Genomic DNA, 11,438 nt, shown 5'->3' on the forward strand with positions numbered 1-11,438 from the left:
GCAAGCAGGAGGTATGGTATTCAGAAGAATTGAGGTTAGAGAAACAGGGGTGTAGAAAGTTGGAGAAAGTCTGGAGAAAGACGCATACACCCAGTAGTAGAAAGTCGTACTTGGAGGCCCTAGCTAAATATCACAAAAATATAAAATTGGCTAGGAAAAACAGTCTTGCTCTACAACTAGCAGATGCAGGGAACTCCTCCAGAGAACTTTATAAAATTCTCCAATCATTTGTAAAACCTGTGGCCTGTGAAAGCCCTGATGATTTTACACACATTTTATGCGATGATATCTCCGCATTTTTCCAGAACAAAATTGAATCTATATATCAGAAAATAACACAATCTTCAAATTGTAAGAGCAATGTTGACTTTTTTCTTCTTGGAAACCAAAGAATGAAAGCAGCAGATTACTACGATCCCGGAGGTTAGTTTGTCTGAGGTCACTGCTTTGTATAGTCAAATTAAATCAGGATCCCCAACCGATTTCCTGCCCGCTAAAATAATAGCTTCTCTGGGAAGCCTGCTCTCCCCAGGTTTTCGAACATTAATCAACCTCTCTCTTAAGGAAGGACAAGTGCCCAGTACCTGGAAAAAGGCGATTGTGAACCCTATTCGTAAATACGCGGCGTTGCCATGGTCAGACTTGAACAACCTCCGCCCGATCTCCCTCTTGCCCCATCTGAGTAAGATGACTGAGAAACATGTCAATACACATGTGTCTAAATACATTGAGGCAGCGGACGGTCTGGACCGTTCTCAATCTGGGTTCAGACCTAATCACAGCACCGAATCAGCTCTCCTCTCCGTGACCGATACCATCCGGATGGCACAGGATAGAGGAGGATCCATGATTCTGGTGCTGTTGGATTTGTCCGCTGCCTTTGACACGGTGTCACATGACATTCTTATCAGTCGTCTGAAGAGGGTTGGGATAGGCGGAACTGCTCTGGCATGGCTAGAAAGTTTCATTACTGGCCGCTCACAAAGTGATCGACTGGGCTCCCATTTTTCCATCTCTAGGGAGCTCACCAAGGGGGTTCCACAGGGCTCATGCCTAAGCCCCACATTGTTTAATGTGTATGTGGCCCCCTTGGCTGAAATTGTGAGAGAATATGGGTTCACACCGATATCATACGCAGATGACACCCAGCTGCTGTTCCCTTTTCAGACAATGAAGCCAGTAGTCAAAAACTCCTTCGCTGCAGGAATGAGAGCTGTATCCCATTGGATGACCTCCAATTGCCTGCAATGTAATGTGGGCAAGACGGAGGTCATGCTTTTCGGAGAGGCCCCGCTCCTATGGTCACCTGAGTGGTGGCCTCCCGACCTAGGCTCTGCCCCTTGTCCCAAAGAGATAGTAAAAAACTTGGGGGTTCGACTTGATCAATCTTTGACACTCAAAGATCAGGTTAACCAGGTAACGGGATCTTGTCTTAGGGTCATTGGACTCCTGAGAAGGGTGTTCCCCTATCTAGCTGATAGCCATAGGAAAACCTTAGTCCAGGCATTGATAATCAGTAGACTAGACTACTGTAACGAGTTGCTTATTTCTGCCAATGAGGAGCAACTTGGCAGGCTACAGGTAGCCCAAAATACAGCTGCTAGACTGATCTTGAACTTTCCATCTAGATCCCCCTCTCGTCCTCTGTTGAACAAATTACATTGGCTGCCTATTCGCCAGAGGGTGAAATTCAAGATGTGCTGTACAATTCATAAATGCCTGTCTGGCATTGGTCTTAACACCTTAGGAGCTAGTAAACAAACCTCCCCAGTGCTGCGCTGTCCATTATCCAGTGCTGAACTGGACGTCCAGCGGTCGCACGCAGCACTGGGGAGGTAGTGCCCGTGACGACCGTTGGCCGACGGCAGCACCTAAAGGGTTAAGTACCTATCAGAAATATTTAGCCCTTATGAGCCAGGTCGTTCTCTGCGCTCTCAGACCCAATCTTTGCTCCAGGTACCACGGATCAAAAAGGAAAGACAGGGAGGCCGAGTTCTCTCTTATAGAGGCCCCACCCTTTGGAACTCCCTGCCCCTCACCCTTAGGCAAAATCCCAATTTTGCCACTTTTAGTAAATGCTTAAAGACTCATTTGTTCCTGACCATGTAGATATTTTCTCTTCCTGCCCTGATTGTCTTTATTTGGATATAGCTCTGGTAAGAACACAAGCGCGGAGATATCCCTTCCGGGGTCAAATTCCTGCGCTATACAAGCGAATAAATAAATAAATAAATAAATATTTCAAATGGTTTCTTCTGTCAAAACATTGCAACAGAAAGCAGGTATTTGACCACTTTCTCCTGTATGGGGGCGCAAAAGCAATTTTGTCGTCTCCCCCAGGGATTCAAGAACAGCCCATGATTATTTTCAGCCAGGGTAACAGAAATACTACAAATATATGGTGATGAGGAATTATCTTATGTCGATGACATCTATCTTACAGACGATGACCTGGAGACACACTTGAAAAGAGTGAACACCATTATACTTGGGTTTGCATCTGAAGGGTACAAATTCAACTTTAAAAAATCACGAATTGCCCACCTAACTGTCCTATTTTTAGGATATGAATTATCAAGTGAAGGCAAAAGCCTAGCAGACAACTTCTTAGAGAAGTGTGCAGTACTCCAAGCTCCCAAAACACTGAAAAACTTACAATCAATTCTAGGTTTTCTGAATTTCGGAAGAACTTACATCCTAAATTACGCAGAGAGGGTTAAACCACTCTACGAATTAATAAAACCTGATGTCAAGCCAATTAATTGGACTCAGAAACATACAAAAATTTTACGATCATTACAAACAGACATGTTAACTAAAACAAAACTGCAAACACGCGCAAACGAACCTTGTAATCCGAGTCATCCCAGGAAGATGCTGATTTACGTACCTGACCTCTAATGAGGGAGAAACGGTACCAATAGCTTATAAATCACACCTGTACACACAAGCTGAAATGAAATTCAGTTCTACTGAAAAAATTCTGACTGCGGTCCAAACTGCAGTAGCAATAGAAGGAGCCCAAGCCCAAGGGAAAAGCATATCTGTTTTAACAGCAGTATCAGCCCTTGAGGCAGTAACAAGACCAAGCATTCCAAATGCTATGGCATTAGATCCAAAATGTATACAATGGGTTAATTCTCTTGCTGCGACAGACGTGAGACAGGCATTTGATCCCAAAATGAAAAATCTAGATCATCTAGAATACGAACATGAATGTCCTCTGCCAATCGAAATTCTGCCTCTCGAACAATACACCTGTGTAATCTACACAGATGTATCTGCACAACACTACGTTGTGGACAAACAGGTTTACAATGCAGCGTGCGCGATTGTTAAAGGTCGCTGGCGCTTAGGTAAATTTAGACCAATGGTCACTAAAACTGAATCACTTAGAAACTGTACAGCAAATGGCGCTTGAAAATGCTGATCGCGAATTCCCCACACTAATAGTGTGCGATTCGTATTTCTGCATCCATTCCTACAATAAATTGATGCAGACCTGGGTTGAAAAAGGTTACAAAGATGAGAAAGGTGTGACAATAAAGCATAAAAAACTATGGGAACAAGTAGTTCTTTTACAGAAAGAACTACGAAAGACTCGCGTGATACATACGCAGAGTCTTCGACGTGATGGCGTTCACGTTGCAGGGAATTCATTGGCTAACAGAGCCACAACGGCGGCGGTTCAACCGATTTCCGTAGCTACAAAAAAGTGTTCTAAAAAACAAATAGATGGAGAAACCATGCTGGCAGTAAAAGCCTCATTAAAAGGCAACTATGCGGCATTACCTCTCAACTATCCACTCAACAATAGATACATAATTGATGCGAACTCCGTTCCTTTTGCTCAAATCCCTGCAGTGGGGGACAGAGTAATTCGAAACCCGAACCGGAGGGCTTACTTGATTCAAGAAGCACACATGGGAATGGGTCTGAGGCACCAAGAGATCTTGAAATCTCTAATAGAATTGCAATCACAATACTGGTGGCCGGGGATGAGCGTGCACATTTATAATTTTGCAAAGGATTGTCAGGACTGCAATAGAGATCGCAGTGGTGAACCGGACCAGATACCAGCCCAGACACCTCTATTAGACAGCATTAGGTTATCTACACGCAGACATCCACACGGAAAAATGCGATCCCATAAATATTAAGATGAGATTCATTTGGATGTGGCCCCAGCGCTCGGCTGACGCCAGAACTGTTATAAAAGATTTGCGAGTCTTTATCGGCACATACGCAAATGGCATGCTACATTCTGACCAGGGTCCTGTGTTTAGCTCACGAGCTTACAAGGAGGCCATGGCCAGCCTGGGCATTGCATTGCGGTACTCTAGTCCATTCCATCCTGAGGGAAATGCGGTAGTGGAGAGAAAAAACAGTGACATAAAGCAATCTATAACAGCGAGGGTATTAGGTTCGGGTGATGGTTGGGTGAGACATCTAATAAGTGTCCAACGTAGTCTTAATAATCTGCCGAGACATTCTCTGGGTGGAATCACTCAGTATGAACTTTTGTTTGGTACTAGAATGATAATCGAAGACCTCGATAGTCAGACTTCAGTGGTGGAACAAAAATCCTTTGATATCAAAGATCGTTTGGCTGTTTTACAGGACTTAAATGAAACAAGAAGAAGTCTAAGTAACACAAAGCTAAAGCCAACGGCCACTGAAGAAAAACCACCTGTCCCAGCAAGACCTGTCTGGATTCCAAAGATTGGGGATCTGGTCAGAGAAAAGATCGCGGTGAAAAAGGAATTTGGGCCTTCTTACAGAAAAGCTGTACCTGTCTTGGCAATCAGCAGAACAAGATCAGTAGTACTACCGCCCCTTGCTGGTAAAAAGGAGAATAGAGTTGTATCAATCGACCTGGTAAAATCACAATCATGTGGCCAATAATGAGTAGTAGGCCCAGTGGACTCCCAAGATGTAGTAGAAGACCAAACCTTGCTACAATTCAAGAGGTTCAAACTGAGAGACTAATCACATTTGATAAACCTGCAGTAAATACAGAAGGACTATGCAACAAAGCCATGGAACTTGTGCCTCTTGAAACCCAAATTGCAACAGATCGTCAAGAAACACCAATCTACAATGATGTAGCGTCTGACTATACAAATCCAAAGATTAATGAAAATCCGGAAGCAATCCCAACAATTGACAGAACTGTATCTGGCTACTTCATCAATTTCGATGACTTTTCTGAAGATCCAAGTGAACATGAAGAAAAGCCAGCAAATAAAACCTTCAAAGAAAAAATAACTGAACTCTTTCATCAACTTGGAGAAACATATCTGATTTCACCATGGATTGAATTGTGGATTTTGTTAGGTGTACTTTTCCTCCTACTCTGGCTCATTTTGGTTTTAAGCTTGGGAAGAATGATTGATGGAAAATACAGTACAATGGACACAGCAAGTCAGAACATCAACTTGGTTCTAAAGCCTCACAGATCTTCTCACATTGAAAAAAGAGAACTATCATCAGTAAACATCACAGCCATTCCTATACCTGGTGGTGTACCAAGGGACGCTACTGATTACGACATCTATGGCCCGGTTGAACTCTTGAAATATCTACACCAGTTCAAAGTTTCATTAACCACTTGGCTGCTAAGGGGTTTTACCGTGCTGTGCTGCATATTTGAAAATCCCATTTTACATGACGAGTTGACCTTGTCATGAGCACAGCTTAGCTGTGCATCATGACGAGTTCACCTTGTCATTAGCATCCAAGAGGTTAAGTGACTTTGTATCACCTAGTACTTTCTCTGATGATTGGGACTTTGAAAATATTCATAATATGATGTCAGATTTAGAAATGTCAGCAAAATTTACAGAACATGATTATTTAGAAGGTTCATCAAATTATGAAGAAATGTATTGCTTTAATCATTATGGGCATCACTATTTGCATAAATCTGCTAATCCTTTATTACTTTGGAAATTGCTGTGCCTGGAGCTGGGACCCTGGACTGCTGTTTGTACCTTTTGCCTTCATCCTAACTGCTCGCGGAACCCGCTGCGCGGATCCCGCTTCGTGTGGGGCTCCTTGTGGGAGGTTGACCCTGCAGGGCTGCGAGCGTGTTGCGGCGCAGGACTACAAGTCCCAGGAGCGCCAGCAACCCCCAACCGCTACCACCTGGGACGCTCTCCCTGCAGCTCCTCCCTGCAATCCTCACAGTGAAAAGCTGTCTCCGTTGGCTGTTCGTCGGATTACTTTGGAAATTGCTGTGCCTGGAGCTGGGACCCTGGACTGCTGATTGTACCTTTTGCCTTCATCCTAACTGCTCGCGGAACCCGCTGCGCGGGTCCCGCTTCGTGTGGGGCTCCTTGTGGGAGGTTGACCCTGCAGGGCTGCGAGCGTGTTGCGGCGCAGGACTACAAGTCCCAGGAGCGCCAGCAACCCCCAACCGCTACCACCTGGGACGCTCTCCCTGCAGCTCCTCCCTGCAATCCTCACAGTGAAAAGCTGTCTCCGTTGGCTGTTCGTCAGATTACTTTGGAAATTGCTGTGCCTGGAGCTGGGACCCTGGACTGCTGTTTGTACCTTTTGCCTTCATCCTAAGTGCTCGCGGAACCCGCTGCGCGGGTCCCGCTTCGTGTGGGGCTCCTTGTGGGAGGTTGACCCTGCAGGGCTGCGAGCGTGTTGCGGCGCAGGACTACAAGTCCCAGGAGCGCCAGCAACCCCCAACCGCTACCACCTGGGACGCTCTCCCTGCAGCTCCTCCCTGCAATCCTCACAGTGAAAAGCTGTCTCCGTTGGCTGTTCATCGGATTACTTTGGAAATTGCTGTGCCTAGAGCTGGGACCCTGGACTGCTGTTTGTACCTTTTGCCTTCATCCTAACTGCTCGCGGAACCCGCTGCGCGGGTCCCGCTTCATGTGGGGCTCCTTGTGGGAGGTTGACCCTGCAGGGCTGCGAGCATGTTGCGGCGCAGGACTACAAGTACCAGGAGCGCCAGCAACCCCCAACCGCTACCACCTGGGACGCTCTCCCTGCAGCTCCTCCCTGCAATCCTCACAGTGAAAAGCTGTCTCCGTTGGCTGTTCGTCGGATTACTTTGGAAATTGCTGTGCCTGGAGCTGGGACCCTGGACTGCTGTTTGTACCTTTTGCCTTCATCCTAACTGCTCGCAGAACCCGCTGCGCGGGTCCCGCTTCGTGTGGGGCTCCTTGTGGGAGGTTGACCCTGCAGGGCTGCGAGCGTGTTGCGGCGCAGGACTACAAGTCCCAGGAGCGCCAGCAACCCCCAACCGCTACCACCTGGGACGCTCTCCCTGCAGCTCCTCCCTGCGATCCTCACAGTGAAAAGCTGTCTCCGTTGGCTGTTCGTCGGATTACTTTGGAAATTGCTGTGCCTGGAGCTGGGACCCTGGACTGCTGTTTGTACCTTTTGCCTTCATCCTAACTGCTTGCGGAACCCGCTGCGCGGGTCCCGCTTCATGTGGGGCTCCTTGTGGGAGGTTGACCCTGCAGGGCTGCGAGCGTGTTGCGGCGCAGGACTACAAGTCCCAGGAGCGCCAGCAACCCCCAACCGCTACCACCTGGGACGCTCTCCCTGCAGCTCCTCCCTGCAATCCTCACAGTGAAAAGCTGTCTCCGTTGGCTGTTCGTCGGATTACTTTGGAAATTGCTGTGCCTGGAGCTGGGACCCTGGACTGCTGTTTGTACCTTTTGCCTTCATCCTAACTGCTCGCAGAACCCGCTGCGTGGGTCCCACTTCGTGTGGGGCTCCTTGTGGGTGGTTGACCCTGCAGGGCTGCAAGCGTGTTGCGGCGCAGGACTACAAGTCCCAGGAGCGCCAGCAACCCCCAACCGCTACCACCTGGGACGCTCTCCCTGCAGGCTCCTCCTCTTTTTTAACTGGATTGTATATCAGTAGCAGCCGTGTCCTGCTGCGCGGGAGCGCACGGAAGCGTGCCCGGGAGAAGCCCGGGACAAGGGCGGGACCGTCTGTGGCCGTCCGGGGCCGAAGGAGGCCGGGCGGGGCCACCCCATTAACGGTTAGGGTTAAGTAAATCACCCTCGTAAACTTTTATGACTGCATCGACTAATTTAAACTTGTGTTTTATCTATTTAGTGTGATAAAGTATCATTTGTATTGTTGTAGAGGGTCGCTAACAATGTCACTAACACAAAACAGTACAAGCCTGGTCCCTCCCCAGGCTGAGGGTGGAGTAACCATCCTTGGCCCTCTAGATAAGTTTTTTAATCGTGTTACTCAGGATATTGATAAGGAAATCACTCTAGCAGAGAAACGTGCCGAGCGCAGGTTGTCAATTGAGATTCTTAAGAATTCCGTGGACAAACGTTTACCACAAGTTTTCCCGGCACTGGTTACCCCCTTGTCGTCCACAAATTTGCCTGTTGTGACTGAAGCACCTAATGTATCTCCTATAATTTTGGGAACTGAAATTTCCCCTTTGTCCATAACCCCTTCTATAAATCTCACAGATTCTCCAAACTGTATGGCTGAAACCAGTGTGCCCATTAGTGCGCTTACTTTAAAATCAGGCGCGAAAAGAAAAAGGAATACCGCTCCGAGGAAATGCTATTCCTTTAAACCCCCAACTAAAGTCAGGAAAGTAGCAAAAAACATTCTGTCCACACGAAAGGAAAATAATGAGATCAGTGAAAGTACTGACCTACTAAATAAGGAGGGAATTGCTCCTGTAGTGAGTTTAAGTGTTACCACCAATGACCCCCAGGGGAAGGGATTGATTGGCTCCCCGGTACATCCACTGATACCTGACCTGGAAAAATTATTAAGGTCACTTTTGGCACCTATAGAGGATAAAGTTAACAAGGTAATTAGTCGCTTGGATCATTTGGAACAGGCCACCCTTGATAATGTTTTCTCTACAAAGTCTCTAATTAAATCCCAATTTAGGTTAAATGAGAGTAGTAGGTGTCAGGAAATGGTAGGAAAGGAGAAAAACTCGTCTACTGTAGAAACAAAATCTCCCATAGCTAGCACTGTAAATGGGTCCAAGAAAAAGGGACCAAACCAATTGATTAATCTTACAGGGTTAGCCTGCCCGGTAGTCAGTTCAGGGGAAAAAACTACTAACGTCTTAGACCAGGAGCCCAAGGGTAAAATCTTGGAATGTCCGCAAGGTAGCACGTGTGTCTCTACTAATCTCCAGCCCCCTTTAAGCCTTCCTAAACCCCACCAAAATGTTGGAGTTGTGACTAACAATGATCCTAGACTAAGTAAAGTTCCACGCAATAACACCCAGTTAACATCACATATATCTATATCTCGTCTAAATGTCCCAGCTACTACACAACCTCTCCCCCCTCCAGTGAAGCCGTCTCATAAGATACCTTCTATGAATCTCACCCCGGATTCCTATCCCTACGTAGCGGTACTTACGAATGTACCACCCCTCGTAGTTGGACAGAGAGAAACCTTCCAGATGCTCAAAAACAAGGTAATGCACTGGCTAAGGGTAAACAGACCACTACCAGGGGAAGTGGATGGGTTAATAATAGGGGTAAGAAGGACTGACTGGATTGGTTATACTCCTAAAAATTCGGGGGGGGGATTGTATTGTTATTAATTTTCAAGACCCGAGGGTGGCAGGTTGGATAACGAGGCAAGGATGGGGAACAAGTAGTGGTGGAATTGTCATCGTGGACCTCACGTTTTTTTATCCAAGGCAAACTTGTGCCCAAGTAGGTATGTCTAGGAATTCAAGCAGCTCCAATAGTTTTTCTCTGGTTGGGGTTGCTCCATCTATCACTCCACTGCAATGGCAAACCTATGGCAATGGTCAAAATTTTTATTATTTGGAAGGCATGCAATGTTTGGGCTGGGGTTGCTGACCAAAACTTGACTCTTGGGGTAGTTGGGGGGGGTACATTTTGCTGGAACTTATCTCGGAACTTGGATGTACCTATACAAAATGTTAGTCCTGTTCTAAATGAAGTAAATGTTGGCCAAGAGATTGTATTTAATGTAGCAACCATTGGGGAGCCAGGGCAAGAACCGGGGATAAGGGAATCACCTGCATTAAGTATTAATGACTCTCTAGATGTTGAGCAATATATTCGGGATAATGATTATAACGGGGGTGAGTGTGATGTTGGCCCTGTGATCACCCCTATATCCACCCCTATATTCACCTCTATAAGATCGCTATCCAAGGATGGATTTATTGTGGGGAGTTTTTTATCCTGGAACGTTGCAGGACTGGGGAGCAAGTCGACATTACAACCTTGGATTGATTTCATCAATGGGTATGAACTTTGTTTCTTTCAGGAGACATGGGCTTGTGACCCTATCTATTTTCCAGGTTACTTAAACTTCTCAATTCCAGCAAGTAGAGGTCCCAGGGGTAGACCCATGGGAGGCCTCAATGTTTGGATTAGGCAGAGTTTGGATATTACGATGAAAATGTGTGATTTGGGTTGTAGAGATATCTTAATGATACGATTCTCCTCTGTAAAGCTGGGGGTAATAGATCTAGAGGATCAAGCACCGGGAGCTCCTCCACTTTAGAGGCCTTGTCCTCCTTTTTGCAAACCAAGTCCCACGGAAATCGAGTAATAATAGCAGGGGACTTAAACAGGACCTTTGAACCCTTAGATAGTGCTGAAAATCCCTTGGGGCAGGAGGAAGATAATCTTTGGGGAGTGCCACCTTTGAATTTAGCCCCCGTTAAACGTTGGACAAAGGATATACTCCTCCTAAATGCTTTGTGTTTGGAACATGGCATGAGGGCTCTTAATGGGAGAACAAAGGGAGATAGGGAGGGAGTGTGTACATTTGACAATGGACACAATAGAAGCAGGATAGACTATGTTATATGTAGTCTTAACCTCTGGCAGTGGGTTTGTGATATGGAAATTAAGAGCAGAATAGAAAGCGATCACAACCCCCTCTGTGTGTCTCACACATGGTGGAAGTCTGGCCATTCTGATTTGAGGGCAACCGAAGGTTTGCCCCCAGATATCTCAAATGATATGCGAAGATTAAGGTGGCCCCGTGTTTCGGTAAATGAAGCATCTATGGATTACATTGGTTCTGAGGTGGATAATGCTCTTGCCGCCATGGAACTAGTAAGCTCCATAGTCCCTGGATCTAGGGCAATTACTGATATACACAATAATCTCTTTGCTCTTTTAAGACCACATTTTATGAGAGTACGCAAGGGAAAGGCCTTAGCTCCACTTAAACCAGCTAGGTGGTTTAACCAAGAGTGCAGGGTAGCTAGATTAACCTTGGGTAACGCTATCAGAAATAAGGACAGGGCAGCAATTAGGGCAGCAAGGAAACAATATAACCTAAGCATTTCCACAGCAAAAAAAATATGGGACGAAAAGTTTTGGGCTGATTTAAAGGAGGCCTCTGGAGTAAAGGACTCAAGGCTTTTTTGGAAGATAGTGAAGTGGGGCAGAGGGAGCATACCAAACAAACCAGATAAT

This window comes from Lissotriton helveticus, chromosome 7 (assembly GCF_964261635.1).
Source record: "Lissotriton helveticus chromosome 7, aLisHel1.1, whole genome shotgun sequence".
NCBI classification, from domain to species: domain Eukaryota; kingdom Metazoa; phylum Chordata; class Amphibia; order Caudata; family Salamandridae; genus Lissotriton; species Lissotriton helveticus.